The sequence below is a fragment of the Giraffa tippelskirchi genome, chromosome 3, assembly GCF_054371585.1.
Source record: "Giraffa tippelskirchi isolate mGirTip1 chromosome 3, T2T-mGirTip1v1.2.pri, whole genome shotgun sequence".
In the NCBI taxonomy this organism is placed as follows: domain Eukaryota; kingdom Metazoa; phylum Chordata; class Mammalia; order Artiodactyla; family Giraffidae; genus Giraffa; species Giraffa tippelskirchi.
Window position 1 is genome coordinate 4,028,314 of NC_137277.1, and position 17,305 is coordinate 4,045,618.

General features: G+C 42.1%; 1 long non-coding RNA gene across 1 annotated transcript in view; it reads right to left on the reverse strand.

The window, feature by feature from the left end:
• The window catches only part of LOC145543545 (uncharacterized), a 448,599-nt gene that overhangs the window by 15,345 nt on the left and 415,949 nt on the right, over positions 1–17,305 (reverse strand). The window contains exon 4 of the long non-coding RNA XR_014080794.1: positions 1,138–1,243. This is a non-coding gene — a long non-coding RNA (uncharacterized LOC145543545). The remainder of the gene's footprint in view (positions 1–1,137; positions 1,244–17,305) is intronic.

Consider the following 17,305-nt stretch of genomic DNA (forward strand, 5'->3'; position numbering starts at 1 on the left):
AGGAAAACCCCCTTCAACCAACGGGATTGCTCTCAAATGGAGCAATCATCCCTTCACATCTTCGCGAACAGTGCATCAAATCCTTTTTCAACAAAGAACAATTGCAAGATTTCACCACAGACCTTGATGAGCCAAAAGGGGAGCTGTTATCACAGATGTCACTGTCGGAGACCTGCTGACATATGACAATTATATTACAATTATATCTGAGGGCCAGTTATGACTGCATGTTTAGCTCAGTACATAAAACTTAGGACCTGCAAATGTTCTTACTGCTGCCATTTCTAATGACGATGGTGACAACGAACAGTATATCCAAGTTCTTGTCCCGGGGATAATTTGTCATTCATGAGTCTCAAAAGAAAAATTAACCAGTACACCTAGGTGTAGTGGAGACTCATCTATAAATAGTCTGTTGAGCCATTTCAACACAGCTTCTGGTGTGCTGAAAGTGTAACATGGCCAGAGAGAGACAACATTGATTGGGGATGACGTCATACTGGCAGGACCTTTTTTGTCCCTAGATTTGCGTTTTTCGGTTGCATGTCAATTCTCTGCAGATCATTCAGAAGCTCTTAGAAATCTCTAAGTAGGAATGGCTTCCATAATCTGTCTGGCAATACTGATTCCATAAAACAGGATTCTACAGTAGCATGCTTTTAAAGGCCTGCTGGTGTAATTGCTAAAAGCTGCACTGTCAAATAATTTCTATGACACAGTTTACAAAACCCACCGGGATAACGGGGGCAGGGGAACAGGTGAATGGGATCCTCAGATGTTTCCCCCTCTTATCTACCAGGAAGTGGTCCAGACACTCTCGATCCTTATTCTGTACACTAGATATCTTCCTTTTCTACTCTACAGCGGCTACCACCTCGGCCCTGTCTGTCCATGCTCAAAGATGGCCACAAGCAAGAGAAATGATATTACACTCTAGCACATCAAGGGTTTCTTGGTAATGAATCAGTTGGAAACTAATGAACTAGGGTTGAATCTTAATGTAGGAAAGGGCCCTGACCGCCTCTCTTTCAAAGCAGGACCATTTCCTCTGTTCAGTGACCACACCCCACCGCCCTAGCTCTAACTCAGCTAGCACCAGCTGGGTTGTCACCGCGTTCTGTAAGCACGGGTACTTACTGCAACCGTCCTCTCTCATGCAGAAACCGCTCAGCACACAGGGACTTGGTGAATCAGCAGCATCTTCCTCCAAGGCAGCATGTGGCCACAAGTGCAATGTCTGTGTCTGGAATGAGATGGGATACAGAAATTTCTCTGTGGTGCTTAAATCTCGTAAAATAAGTACTACAATTCCTATGAAGAGTTTGCTTTGCACAATGTTTATGTAAGACAAGTGTACAATGCGTATTTTTCCCAGTAAAAGATAATTAGAGGTGGTAGGGTATGCTATTAAAACACAGACATAATGAGATTTGAGAGGTTAAATATTGCTGTATCATTACCAACTATAGGTAAGGAAGGAGCAAATGTGGGCATAAGCAACATTTGATAAGAGAGCTGACCTGTTGTTTTTGTTTTTAATGAAGAAGTGCCGTTTGTGGGAGTGACTGCTTCCAGAACTACAATGATAGCAGCTGCAGTATAGACTGTATTGCAGTAGTCAGTGAGATGGGATCTGGGCATGAGGGAAACCCAGGATTATACACTGTGAGAAGCACAGCTGGCAACAAGAAGGCAGGAGCAAAGATAACAGAATAAATGCTATTTTCAGCCCAAGGACAAGGAGTTCAGGAAAAAGTGGGAGACCAACGCTTGCTGATATATCTTAGTCATATATGTGTATAAATATTTAAGTACAAATAGCTCAGATGGTAAAGAATCTTCCTGAAATTCAGGAGACCCAGGTTTGATCCCTGGGTTGAGAAGATCCCCTGGAGAGGGGAATGGCAGCCCACTCCAGTATTATTGGCTGGAGAATCTCCATGGACAGAGGAGCCTGGTGGGCTACGGTCCATGGGGTCGCAAAGAGTCAGACTGAGCAGCTAACATACACACACATGAATATAAATATAATATACATATAATATGTGTGTACATATATCAGTAGAGACAAGGTCAGAAGAAACTCAACACTAAATCTAAATATTCAAAGTTTTGTGGTCGGTTTCTTCAATTTTGTCTGTGGGTTTCTAGTTTATTTCCAAAATGAAATTGCAAGGAAGAGCTGTTCACAAAAGAGGAAGAGTGTGAAGAAAAGGCTGTAGGCATGAAAGATCTCAGCCCGTTCAGAAAAACAACAGTGTAGCTGGAGCCCGCCATGCACAGCTAAGAAGTGGCTGGAGCCAGCGGCCAGAGACAGGCGAGGGCCAGGTGCTGGGAAGCCTGGCAGGTGTCCTGTGTGCAGAAGAATGGCCTTGCGTGGCTTACTGAGGAGGACAGAAGGGTCAGGTTGGTACTTCAGAGGAAGCTCCACAGCAGCCCTGTAAAGGATGCTCGGTGGTTAAGCTGGAGTGCCGTGAGAAGGCAGTCTGCAGAGTGTGAGGCAGGCTCTAAACCGAGAAAGAGTCAGCGGCGTGGCGGGTGGGGAGCTGGCAGGACACAAGTGTGGGAGAGCCACGGGGGACTAAGGAAGGAAGCCCACCATGACTTACCAGCTTCTGATCTGAGTCAGAGGGGCTGGTGGAGGTGAGAGCTAAGAAGGGAGGACTAAAGCCTTGAGAAACACATCTGAATTCAGATTTGCACACAGTAAGTTTGAATTTCCTATGGGCAATGACCCTCAAATATAACACATTTAATATGTCTCAAAGCCAGGATTCAATCTCAGTTCTATTGAACACAAGCCTGTGGTCTTCTAATGTGCCCTGTATCTCCCTAGAGAAGTAGGAAATATCAGTGCATAAGTTATTATAAAATAGGTATGGGTGTGTAGACTCAAGAGTGATTCAATATATTCCTAAGGACAGGCTATTACCTACTAACTCATATTTTTGCTTTTAAGAGACTTTCTCTCACATTGTAGAAATAACTGCCTTTGAGGTAACACCTTCACAAACAACGTGCAGTCAAGGCAGATCAACTGAAAATGTCAGACTCGTGTTGAAATGCTATCCTCTCTTTCCTTCCTCTGGTACAGAGCTAAGTGCAAGAAGCTAGGACAGAAACTCCTAAGGGTCATACGGATGGAAACAAGACTGATAAGAAAAAGAGAAAACGGAAGGATGCGCCAGATGCAAGCATTGTTTCCTCTAGCAGAATTCTATTCTTAATACCCTCTCATCTTCAAGCAAGGGGATTTTATCTTTTGCAAAATGATCTGTTGTAATTCAAACTTTCTTATCTCTTCAAAGATAAGAACTAATGAAAACATAAGCCTTCAACATTGGAGATTTAGATGAGATTCAAAGATGTAAATGAGGATACAGACTTCACCATTAAAGAGATGTTAGTTATAATTTTAAGAAGCAAAATAGACTGAAAGCTTTATGATAGCACTTAGACACACAAGCCTGCAGACTGCACACCTCAGCATGACCGTAGAGCAGGTAATAACAGCTCTTATTACACACTGTTTATTTAATTTAACATTATTCTGGCAGAGATGTTTCCCCTGCTGGATAGAGTTCATCTCTTTTTTTTTTTTTTTTCATTTTTTTTATCTTTAATGTCCAAATATACAAGAATATGTTTGTCATAACAGGAGGCTAAAAATGCAAATTCAGAAAGTCACCAAGTCATTCCAACTCAGTATTGTGGTTTGACATTTTCTGCATCTATCCCCTTCTTTCAAAAGAGGTAAGAAAAAAGCCATCCCTTCCAGCTCAGGAAGGACCCTGGGAAGGAAATTCACCGTTGAGGACACCAAAACTCCCCATCACTTCTTCTATTTGCTTTCTTTTTCTCTTTCCACTGCTAACACCCACACACACATACACACACACAACCAAATGTTCAATAGTAATAATCTTCTCTTTTCCTTTCACTGTCTAAAGTTTCTTATGTTTAAGACTAAAGCAATCTCTGGATAGAACTGTATAGAACAAGATGTGCCAATAATAATGATTTCATATAGAAACAGTTATTCTTGAATACTCAGCTGACAAAAGCAACAATTGGTCTTGGAAAGACCACACGGCACACATGTCCACTTAATTTTCTGCTTATGTCGCTTTCATCTTCACGCAAAGATAGGTTTTAAAAACATTATCATGCTACTTAAATATAGATATTTAAAATATAATCAATAATCCATTTTTCATTAAGATAACACAATGTAAACTTACTGAGGCGGCCAGCTTTTATGAGGCATTTTAAAACTTAAAATGGTCATGATTCCCTGTTGTCTCAATGGTAAAGAATCCACCTGCCTATGCAGGAGACATGGGTTCGATTCCTGGTCCAGGAAGATTCCCCATGCCTCAGAGCAACTAAGCGCTAAACCAAAGTTTAGGAAAAAGTCATCAGCAAAGCATGGAAGGTAATCAGGAAAAGCTTCAAGGATGTGTAGACTACCCAGAAAAGGCTCCTACTTTGATCTTGATTCAACACTAGAACTTTTCTTGATGCTCAAAATATTGTGAATAACTGTTTATATTTGGAGATGAGGTAGTTATTGATACTGTTCAGTCACAAAGTCATGTCTGACTCTTTGTATCCCTGTGGATTGCAACACACTAGGCTTCCCTGTCCTCCACTATCTCCAGGAATTTGCTCAAACTCATGTCCATTGAGTCCATAATGCCATCCAACCATCTCATCTTCTATCACGCTCTTCTCCTGCCCTCAATCTTTCCCAGCATCAGAGTCTTTTCCAAAGAGTCAGCTGTTTGCATCAGGTGGCCAAAGTATTGGAGTTTCAGCATCAGTCCTTCCAGTGAATATTCATGGTTGATTCCCTTGAGGATTGACTGGTTTGATCTCCTTTCAGTCCAAGGGACTTTCAAGAGTCTTCTCTAACACAATTAGAAAACATCAATTCTTTGGCACTCAGCCTTCCTGATGGTCCAACTGAGATCATAGTTGAGATAGTAATGTTTTTAATTCTCCATTATTTTCTGAAAATTCCTAGTCAAAGATGCATGCATCTACTTATTCTTCAGCATCTTTATCCTCTTGACTTTGCGATGCCTTCTGAGACCATTGTTCTTACAGTCAACCCAGAACCGAAACTTCCACTTGCTTTTGACTTTTCCTCTGTCCCATCCTTTGTGTTTTGCCAGACTTAGGTTATGTCAACACTGGAATCTCTGAGTTAGAACAGGAGTTGGCAAACATTTTTTGGAATAGCGCCAGAGAGCAATTTAGTCTTTGTGGGCCATACAGTCTCTGTCATAACATTCAACTCGGCTGTTGCAGCACAAAAGAAGCCACAGACAATATGTAAATGCATGAATGTGGCTGCATTCCAATAAAACTTTATTTACAAAAACAGGCAACAGGCAGACTAGATGTGGTCCAAGTGACCATACTTAGCCAACAGCTGAGCTAGCACATGCATTTTATTTTTCACACCAGCTGTTATTCCCTAAATAAACTCTCACTAATTCATACCTATATCACTCCACTCTTTTATCTCCTTCTATTTCTTGTCTCTTCCCAGCCAAAGCTTCCCTGTGTTGTCACAGGGATCTTCTTTAAGCTTCCCTGTGTTGTCACAGGGATCTTCTTTAAGTGTAACTCACTCATCTTGTTCTCTATTGAGAAAAGCCTTCTGGGAGCCTCAGTTATTTATAAAACAAAGTTTTCTAGTCTTTGCAGAATAAAGCACCAACATGGATTCATGCCTTACCCTGATACTCAAGGGTGATACTTGTCCTTCAAACAGCCCTGCCCCTTCTTGCAACTATTACTTTCCTTATATTTTCTCTTCTGCTTGAACAGTCCTCTCCCTATTTTCACCTGTCCAAGCCCTATTTGTGGTTTTTCTTTTTGTCTATTTTCTTTTTTATTTTTAAAATTATGAAAGTGAGAACACATTTACAGGATACTTGGAAAACATAGAACAAAGTTACATATATTCCACTATATATTACAATTATTCTCTTAAGTAGATAAATTAAGATTTGTAGTTGAAGTTTCAAACTCTCAAAAATTAATAGGATGAATAGACAGCAAGGTAGTATACAGTAGATGTGAAAAGCACTGTGAACCAATTCAAGATAATTAAGATTTACAAATTTTCACATAGCAGCAGGATACAAATTCTACTCCAGTTCCCATAGAATATAAACCATGAGACACTGGAACAAATCCAGGGACATAAAAAAAAAAAAAATCTCAAAGCCCTGTTTGCAATTCAAGGTTTTCACTCCCTTACCAACTGTTGATGACTTATCCCTTTGAATTATCTACAGGAAAGAGCTAAAATTTTCTGTGTAGAAGGGACCACGATGGGGGAAAAATGGGATTAAAAATGAGCCAAGAGCAGAATTTTGAAAATCAGGTAACCCTAGGGAACAAGAAGGGATCGGTGTAAAAGGCACAAAAGGGCGCTGGGGAAGATAGAGGGAGACTCGGGAAGCATTTAATGATAAATTAGCATATGCATAAACCACCATGCGTAATACTCAAGTTATCAATTCACTGAACGAACGGATCATAATATAACTAAAGTAAAATATTCTTATATTATGAATCCAACTTTATTTTTCACTAGTGTAACCAACAACGTGAATGGAAGTCTATTTATTTAACAAATATTTGAATACTTGCTTAGTTACTGCCATGTGTCAGACACTGTAGAGTCATCTGTGTAATTGACAGTTCTTAGTAATCTGTTATCCTGGAAATAACCCCTGAAGATGGGCTTTCCCTCCACTGCCTGAAGTTATTGTAACAATGGGAACATTTTTACCACAGGACTGACTCACGCTGAAGAATTCAGGGGTGCGAAGATTGACAGACCTGTCCTGTGGGAAAGTGAAGCATATTACTTGAGAAAATGACCCAGGAGATGGTAATCTCTGTATGCTAATCTTTTGGTTTTAGATGCTGCAGGGCAGAATTAGAGAACATATATACATACAGCGTGTACTCAGTATTATTTGTGAAGTATAACAAGATAGCATCGTCTAGATCACAGGGAAAAATCCCAGCTCCATGGCTTTTTCAGACTAAATGCTTCAGGAAATGAACAAGACTGATTTGCAAATGAAGGTCATTGATTTATCTTGGAGACATGTCCATGGCTCAATTTCTCTTGTGTTACACGATGTACAGTGCCAGCGATGAAGAATGCATTGGACTTGAGACTCATTCCATAATAGAGGAAAGCTCATCTAAGTGAAGGAGATACATTGAACCCACATAGGCAAATAAAGATCTAACGTGAGTAGAGAGAAATGTGTTGTAGTAAAACTGACAGCAAAGAACTTAACAGATGAAAATGGGTCTCGATTTCTCCTTGGCGGCCATGTTTATCTTCTCTTTGGATTCTTTCCGAGTTGGAGTTTGAGTACAAAAGCATATCACTGAGGACAGAAGCCTCAGCTCTTTAAAAGTCTAAGTACAATAGATGTATATGTTAAGTCCTTAACCCAGTTACCTCAACCATCACTAGAAGAAAAGAACCACATCATTACTTCTGTGGAAATTTATTCATTTGAGCTAAGAAAGACCCTCTACTCAGGCTGGAGACAAGCATAAATATTGGTTTACTGTAGGAGCAGACAGAGTCCAGGCATTACAATCTCAAGAATCTGATAAAGAAAATCATAATCTCAATGAGTGAAGATGGTTGGGTGAGCAGTGTAGGCTATGGGTCATGGTTGAAGGAATGGCCAGTTGAAAGGTCAGCCATCTCCTCAGATTCAGAAGATCGCTACCATGGAAGACGATGGGATCAACGTGGTAAATCTGATACTCAGAGGAAAGATGAGTTGTCAGATGGGTAATATCTGATCTAAAGCTGGACAGTCATGAAATATGGTAGTAACTTTTCTGTTAATGATGAACTTGTTCACATCAAGTCAGCTGAAGTGAAGGAGCTGCCATTGATAAGCTATATGTACTTAGATGAATAAATTACTTTGTTTCCCCAAATCACAACATTCTTCCTGGCTTATAGGCGGCCACCATCTAACTTTGTGGTCACATGGCCTTTCCTTGGTGTGTTTGGTGGAGAAAGAATTCTCTCTTCTTCATCTTATAAGGTCAGTCCTATTGGATTAAGACTCCATCCTTATGACCTCACTTAACCTTAACTGCCCCCTAAGGATGCTATCTCCAAATATAGTCACTCTAGGGGTTACAGCTTCACCATATGGGTTTGGAGGGAGACACCAGTCAGTCCACTGAACCACTGAGCCCCAGGGATCCCCTGGACTTGCTTCTGTCTATGGGCATTGCCAGTTCTGCCATATCTGAGGCAGAGAGAGGCCAAAAAAATCAGAGAGCAGAGTGTGTTCACAGACAAAAGTATGCAAAATAGGTAATTCTCCATGTATTAATAGATCTATGAGTCAATTTCCCTTTGCAGAAAAAAAAATTGGAAAAAAATTAAAATCAGTCTTTTTGGAGCAGAGGAAAACACCCAAAGGCAAGCAAGAGCTTGAGAAGTATTTGTTCATGAAAAAGTACTTCTGCATTGTGAACACACACACACACACAATGAGCTTTTGGGATTCATGCCTAGGGGATTTCTCTACCCTGCAAGTTCCAGAAGCAAAATTCTACTGGCCAGAGGTGATGAACTTAGTTTTGGGTCAGTGGTAAAGTGAACAAAAATTTAATGAGGAGATTTTGAAAGCAGGAGAACCATAGAAAGCCTGATATAATCCACTCTCTGGCTGACTACTAAACTACATATGCATGTGGGAGACACCAGAGAATCTGGCAAAAATCAAAGGCCTGGGGAGACTTGTAAACTTTGAATGTGTTCCTCAACCCCCACACACAGCTTGGGTGGCAGAAGGCGGAAGCCTTAGTGACTTGAGGAGTTTCTGTACAGCCTCTGCTCAAGGCTAACCAGGAGGCTGCGTAGACACAGGGACACCGCTGGAGGAGCAAGCCCCAAGAACAAACACTGAACAGCATGGGCTTCGGCAGGCGTTTCCCTTTGAATCCACACACGCGAATAGCCCACTAAGACAGAAAAACTACACCTCCAAGAGGAAAAGATAAGACCCAGACTCATTATGATGCATCATCTAAAATGCTTACTTTTAAAGTGAAAAGACTGCAGCCATACACTTGGAGAGAAGGTGGAGAAAAGGGAGCCTTAGTGCACTGTTGGCGGGAATGTAAATCGATGCAGCCACTATGGAAACCAGTTCGGAGGTTCCTCAAGAAATTAAAAATAGAACTTACCGTACGACCCAACGATCCCACTTCTGGGTATATATTCAAAGGAAATAAAACCAAGATATTAAAAACATATAAGCATTCTCAAATTCATTACTGCATTATTCACGATAGCCAAGACATGGAAACAACTTAAGTTCACATCAACAGAATAAAAAATATGAGATGTGTGCATCTACTATATATCCATGTATATAAATATGTGTAAATCTATCTCTATCCATATATTTATATGTGTGTGTATCTATATCTATATGTGTGTGTATGTGTGTGCTCAGTTGCTCAGTTGTGTCTGACTCTTTGCGACCCCATGGACTGTAGCCCACAAGGCTCCTCGGTCCATGGAATTTCCCAGGCAAGAATCCTGGAGCAGGTTGCCATTTCTTCCTCCAGATCTTCCTGACCCAGGGATCGAACCCGTGTCTCTTGCATCTCCTGCACTGGTAGGTAGACTCTTTACCACTGTACCACCTGGGAAGCCTATATGTATATATATATATATATATATATATATATATATATAGGCTAAGGCAATGGCACCCCACTCCGGTACTCTTGCCTAGAAAGTCCCATGGACGGAGGAGCCTGGTAGGCTGTAGTCCATGGGGTCGCGAAGAGTCAGACATGACTGAGCGGCTTCCCTTTCACTTCTCACTTTCATGCACTGGAGAAGGAAAGGGCAACCCACTCCAGTGTTCTTGCCTGGAGAATCCCAGGGACAGCGGAGCCTGGTGGGCTGCTGTCTATGGGGTCGCACAGAGTCGAACACGACTGAAGCGACTTAGCAGCAGCAGCAGCATATATATATATATATATATATACCTGCTGTGCAGCATGTGAGATCTCAGTTCCCTGATGAAGGATGGAACCCAGGCCCCCTGCAGTGGAAGCGTGAAGACCCACCACTGGACTGCTAGAGAAATCCTCTGTCATCTATCAATCTATCTAAATGTGTGTGCATACACACACAGACAAATATATGAAGGAAAAACAAGAAGGAAACCCTGTCATCTGCAACAACATGATGCGCCTTGAGGGCAGTATGGTAATGAAATAAGCCAGGTAGAGAAAGACAAATGCTGCATGGTATCATGTATGCGTGAGATCTAAATAAAAGTCAAACTCATAGAAGCAAAGAGCAGAAAAGTGATTATCAGGGGCTGGTCAGTGAGGGAAACTGAGAGGTTGGTAAAAGAGTACAAACTTTCAGCTATAAAATGGGTAAGACCTGAGGATCTGTGATAAAACGTGATAGTTAACAGCACTGTATTGTGTAACAGAAATACGCCAGGAGAGCGGAACTTAAGTGTTCCCACCAAAAAAATAAACCAAAAAAATGTAAAGTGAAACTTATGCCTAATGGCCCAGATGTTGGATATAGCAAAGACTTCTAAGGAGCTGTTATGAATATGCTCAAAGAATTAAACAAAAATACACCAAGAATGAATAAACACATAGAAACTCTCAAGGGAGAAATGAAAACTATTAAAAAGAATAGGATCAAACGGAAATTCTAGAACTTAAAAATGTAAAAACTAAAATTTAAGAATTAACTGATTAGGCTATCTGGCATATTTGAGATGGCATAAGAAAAAATTCATGAACTTGGAAAACAGACCAATAGAAATTATCAAGGCTGAAGAAGAGAAATAAAAATTTAAGGAAAACTGCACAGATCGTAGAAATCCCTGAGACAGCATGAAGTGCCCCAACATATATCTAATCGGCAGTGGCAGAAGGAGAAGGAACGAAAAGGGAAAGAAAAGTAGAGAAATGGTGACTAGGAAATCTTCCTAAATTTCACGAAAAGCACCTTCCTTCAAGGCTTTCCTGGCAGCTCAATGGTAAAGAATCCACCTACAGTGCAGGAGAAACAGGTTCGACCCCTGGGTTGGGAAGATCCCCTGGAGAAGGAAATGGCAACCCACTCCAGTGTTCTTGCCTGGAGAATCCCATGGACAGAGGAGCCTGGGGGGCGGGCTCAAAGTCCTTGGGGTCACAAAGAGTCAGACACAACTTAGCAACTAAACAACAACAAAATCATCGTGCAAATCCAAGAAACTTAACAAACCCAACCAGGAAAACATAACACACACAAAGACACATTATGATCAAACTGCTAAAAACGAAGTCTTGAGAGCAATAAGAGAAAAACCACATGTTATGGGAGAAAATAGCAGGATTTACAGGTGGATTAATTTAAATTTGGATAAATTTCATTGGATAAAATGGCAGTAGACTGAACTGCACAGTTATTAATATACTTAGGTATGTATGTACACATAGCTTCTCTGACAGCTCAGTTGGTAAAGAATCTGCCAAAAATTCAAGAGACACCGGTTTGATCCCTGGGTTGGGAAGATCCCCTGGAGAAGGGAAAGGCTACCCACTCCAGTATTCTAGCCTGAAGAATTCCATGCACTGTATAGCCCATGGGGTCACAAAGAGTTGGATATGACTGAGCGACTTTCACTTTCACACATGTATGTATTTGCATGAATGTGTGTGTATGTGTATTTGCATGACTTTCATTTCTTCCATGAAGCAACATTTTATCCCACTTTACAATCTCTGGACTTTCGCTTAAGCATACTAATGAAAAACTGGCTTAGAAATTATTTTCTTGCCTACTACCTAAGTAGCTCGTGACCAGTGTGGTCGGGGAGAATTGAGAGCTACAAGTTAGCATTCATGACGCGATGAGCACACTGCCTGCTAAACTCTTTGGTCACATAATGAGCGAGTAAGGTACATATTTTCATCTGAGGAAGAAAGGCACTGTTACGTGGTACACTTCCTCGAGGGGCAGCAGAGAAGGAACACAGCCAGGATATCTGTAATTACTGTTCATTTTGGAGGATACCTCAAAATACTTCTCCGGTGGCTCAGCTGGTAACGAATCCGCTTGCAATGCGGGAGACCCGGGTTTGATCCCTGGGTTGGGAAGATCCCCTGGAGGAGGGAACGGCTACCCACTCCAGTGTTCTGGCCTGGAGAATCCCATGGACTGTGTAGTCCACGGGGTCGGGAAGAGTCGGACGACTGAGCAACTTTCAGTTTCACTTGCAGGATACTCGTAACTATTGTAGGTGGTCATGGAGGCCCTGTTGATGGAGGTGATGACACTCACAGGGATGTGAGCAGCGGGACCAGCAGGAGCAGCAGCAGCACAGGAATGGTGGGCGTGTGATTAGGGCAGGGGAGTAGACCAACGTGTCAATACATCGCACCCGTGCTCTCCCTTCCCTGGAGCCCTTTGCCCATGCATCACCACCATTTGCCTTTGAATTGAGTAAACCAGTCACTCTGTTGCCTTTTCATGCCAAACATGAAAAAGGTGAGTCCAGCTGGCACCCCACGACATCTCTGCCCTCCACCTCCCGGGCTGCCTGGACGTCTATTCTGATGATGCGACTCTCCTAGTAATCCGGCTCTCCTAGTAATCCAGCTCTCCGGGGGCTGACATTTCACTTTGTGCAGCAAGAAGGCCGTGGAAGGGAAACACTGAACTGGCCATTCTGTTTCTTAGTCCTTAAGATTCTCAGTGGGAAATACTGCACGGACATGCTCCGCTGTGGGCTCCTGCCATTCCACTGTGTTTTCTTTTGTTTTCTAGGCAGAACAATGCTGTTTTGGTTTGGGCACTGGGTTGCCTAGAGAAGAGAGGGAAATGTCTGTTATTGCTTGCTAAACATCAACCAGGTAACCAGCCAAACCACAGGAGCTAATCCCACACTGCAGCGTTAACGTTTCAAGGAAGGAGCCCTGTGGTTGACATTCCTCTTGAATGCGGCCTCCCGAGTCCCCATGCTTTCCCATCTAACTTTTCTGTGCACACTTCAACATGGAGAGCCTAGTTCCAGATCTGGTGCTATTGCAGTCCAGGTACTTTATTTGAATTTTCTTTCAAAGGAGGGAGAGCCCTCAGCTGGATACTTCTGTCTCTATTGCTAAGTTAGACGGGGGCCAGAGCATACTTTTCAAAGGCCTGTTTATAAGTTGTTTCTCTGTGTTATTTCTCCTCACCTCGTCTTAAACGTAGTATTCATTCATCCATTTATTCTTCCAATAAACCTTTTAAAATACTTTTTAGAGACACTTCTATGGGACTTCCCTGGGGTCCAGTGGCTAAGACTCTGCTCTCCCAATGCAGGGGGCCTGGGTTCGATCCCTGATCAGGGAACTAGATCCCACATGCTGCAACTAAAAGATTATGCATTCCACCACCACAACACAAAAACATTTCCTAGAAACACTTCCAAAGGCCCTAGTCCTTTTTCAAGGCACGAAGGACATCAAGATAGAATTTGTAATATATGATTCTTATCCTGAAATAACCTACAGTTCAATGTACCAGAAGCAAACAGAACCTTTAAACAAGGAGCCTGAGAAGAGTCTCATGAAGACACTATTTACAAAGGATTCATAGAAACCAAAAAGGCATAATAAGCACCCATGGCTAGGAAGATCACAGATCCCTTATCACTGATAAGACTGAAGAACAGGGTTGGACATGTGTTACACACGGGGAGACTCATATAGGAAGAGAGTGATAGAATAAGAGCTATATCCTTAGGCTGAGAACTGAAACCTCTGGAAACGTGAGGCCAGCAGAAAAGGAGCTAGAAAACTGTCTCATTCTCGCCCGACCCTCTCCCATCTGCTGCCAGCCCCGCTCTCTGGCTGAAGCCAGCTGGAAGCCAGGGGTGAGGGAGTTTGGTTGACAGTCTATAAAACTAAGTCTCCTAAGGAAAAGGCAGGAACAAGAAAAACAAAGAGAGAATCTGGAGAGACAAACAGAAAATATCTAGAACATTATCCTGTCTAGAATACAATCATTGCTGACAATGAAAGCTTATCATTAAAGATCATTCAATCTTTAGAAAAGATTGAAAAGGTATATAATGAAATTAATTGACCCACCTATCTATGATGGATTTTTTTACTAGAAGAAAACAGATACCAAGCCATAGCCATGAATTTATAAAATCAAAAATAGTAAGAAAGGTGAACACTGGGTCCTATTTTTTCAGAATAATTATTTTCCTATAATATGACTCATTGTAGTTGTTCTTTTTTTTCAATCTCTATGCACATTCCAATTTTAATTTTATTAGATAAACATTATATCCATATTAAAAGAGTGTGGAAAGAGAAAGGAAGGGAGAATTAGCCAGGAGGTCATGATAAGAAGAAGAGAGGGAAAAGAGGAGATTCAGAGGAAAAATGACAATGAGAGGGAAATGCTCTGTGCAGCTGTAGAAATCATGAACAACCCTAAACAAAGAATGAGAAGTCATTGTCTGCCAAGAAATCCAAAGTTCAGGCAAATGGCAAGCCCTTTCTCATCTCCTTCACTTCCTCTGCCTCTTCTTTTCCTACTGCTACGCCCTTGAGTCCTCTCCTCTTGCAATGCCCAATATCATCAAGCCACATGCTGCAAACACCATCTCTGTTATAACTACTCTATCTATAAATATATTACTTATTGGAAGGAAAGTTATGACAAACCTAGACAGCATATTAAAAAGCAGAGACATTACTTTGCCAACAAAGCTCCGTCTGGTCAAGGCTATGGTTTTTCCAGTGGTCATGTATGGATGTGAGAGCTGGACTATAAAGAAAGCTGAGCACAGAAGAATTGGTGCTTTTGAACTGTGGTGTTGGAGAAGACTCTTGAGAGTTCCTTGGACTGCAAGGAGACCCAACCAGTCCATCCTAAAGGACATCAGTCCTGGGTGTTCATTGGAACGACTGATGCTGAAGCTGAAACTCCAATACTTTGGCCATCTCATGCGGAGAGTTGACTCATTGGAAAAGACCCTAGTGCTGGGAAGGATTGAGGGCAGGAGGAGAAGGGGACGACAGAGGATGAGATGGTTAGATGGCATCACCGACTCGATGGATATGGGTTTGGGTGGACTTTGGGAGTTGGTGATGGACAGGGAGGCCTGGTGTGCTGTGGTTCATGGGGTTGCAGAGCCGGACACGACTGAGAGACTGAACTGAACAGAATAGGATTTAGCCTTTATTTTTTCCCCAAGTTTAAGACACATATGGCCAAGAAAATATGTGACATCTCCATTTGGATTTCACACACAGACCTCAAACTCACTGTGTTTAACATCCTATCTACCATCTCTATAGGGCTTCCCTGGAGGCTCAGTTGGTAAAGAATCTGCCTGTAATGCAGGAGACCTGGGTTTGATCCCTGGGTCAGGAAGATCTCCTGGAGAAGGGAATGACAACCCACTCCAGTATTCTTGCCTGGAGAATTCCATAGACAGGGGAACCTGGCAGGTAACAATCCATGGTGTTGCAGAGTCAGATACAACTGAACGACTAACGCTTTCACCATTCCCTATAAGGAAACTTTCACCACGTACCCACACCAGAAACTCAGCATCACCCTTGAACAGTCTTCCACTCTCATTTCCACACATCTCCAGGTGCAACCAAGTATTGATTCTTTGTGTTCCTACAGGCTGTCTCACTGACCCCATGCTTTCTCCTTCCTCCCAGCATTTGTAAATACTGTTCACACTTCCTTTGTCTTTTATGTCCTCCCTAACTCTTCCCTGAGCTTGCACCGTATCAGACGGACTCCAGCCCAAAGCTTCCATAGTGCAGGTTTAGTGCAGCCTAAACCTTCCATAACCTCCAGTCTGATTTTGATGACTCACTCATGTCATCTTAATATCATGTCTTAAAACCCTCTAATTAAAACATTTTCACACTATATTGTAATGACCTTATTTCATATATGCCTCATTTACTAGATTAAATCTCCAGGAGGGACAGAGTTATATTTATTTTGTTCTCGCTGGCGTCCCTGGTCTCTAAGATCATGTCTGGGTCAGGGTAGACCTACAGATGTTAGTTGAGTGAAAGGGTGTTTCTGTTTCTTTCTTTCTTTGTTTTTCTTTAGTTTCTTTTATTATACCACTTAGGTATTATATCCAGACTTCAGTTGTGTCCAACTGTTTGCAGCCCTATGGACTGTAGTCTGCCAGGCTCCTCTGTCCATGGGATTCTCCAGGCAAGAGTACTGGGGTGGGTGGCCATGCCCTCCTCCAGGGGATCTTCCCAACCCAGGGATAGAACCCATACCTCCTGCATTGCAGGTGGATTCTTTACCACTGAGCTACTGGGGAAGCCTATATCAGACTTAGAATCCTAAATTTAATGTAAAAAAGGTTTTCTTACTGTAAGCCTTCATACAAAATTTCTTTCTACATCCCTTTCTACATGAAAATCTAGCTCCAAGTTAGTGAATCTTGGATTAATGCTTGGCATGTTAGGTTAAACTGAATCAGAGCCATGTTCCTCTGCCCGTGAGTAAGTCTCAGGCACGAATGCCCACATGAGACAGTTCTGCTTACCAAGGCATACCCTTTCCAGGTACCAGCTTCTGTCTCATCAGGGGCAATCCCAAAACTTGATGATGAGGCGGCTGAAAGGGCACTATGGTGATTATCGAGCATGTTCTTCACTTTTGCTAGTGGGGGAGGTGCCTCCTCTGACCTCTCTCACTTACATTTTGCATTATCCAGGAGTGCAAAGACAGTTACAAATCTGACCTCTTGGAGAACAAAACCTATCTAAACTGAACGTATTTTGAACTTGGACGGCAGTGCTCTTGGGCACCTGGGCTAATGAGCTCACTCTCAAAAATCGACTCAGGAATAAAATACAGCTGAACCATGTACTGGTTAACAAGCTGGAACCTGGGTTGCCTCTGACTATTGATTCATTCCTTGGCATCATCACCCTAAAAATCTTTGCCTCTCTTTAACCTTAGCTGAAGCCACAAACATTGTCTGATCTTGCTGACATCTGGGCTACGCTCAGAATGATGAATGTAAAGCTTTGGCAGGTAATAAAGTCACCATATTCATGACCTGAAACCAGCTCAAGGGCTAGCCATGGATAAACTTGATGATCTGCTGACCGCAGGGCCAGTTTGCAGCCTAAATGTCTAATACCGATTGCTATTCTTAAGGAATCTCAAGCTGCCTGTTCAGTTGAAGAGGGCATAAAAGGACAT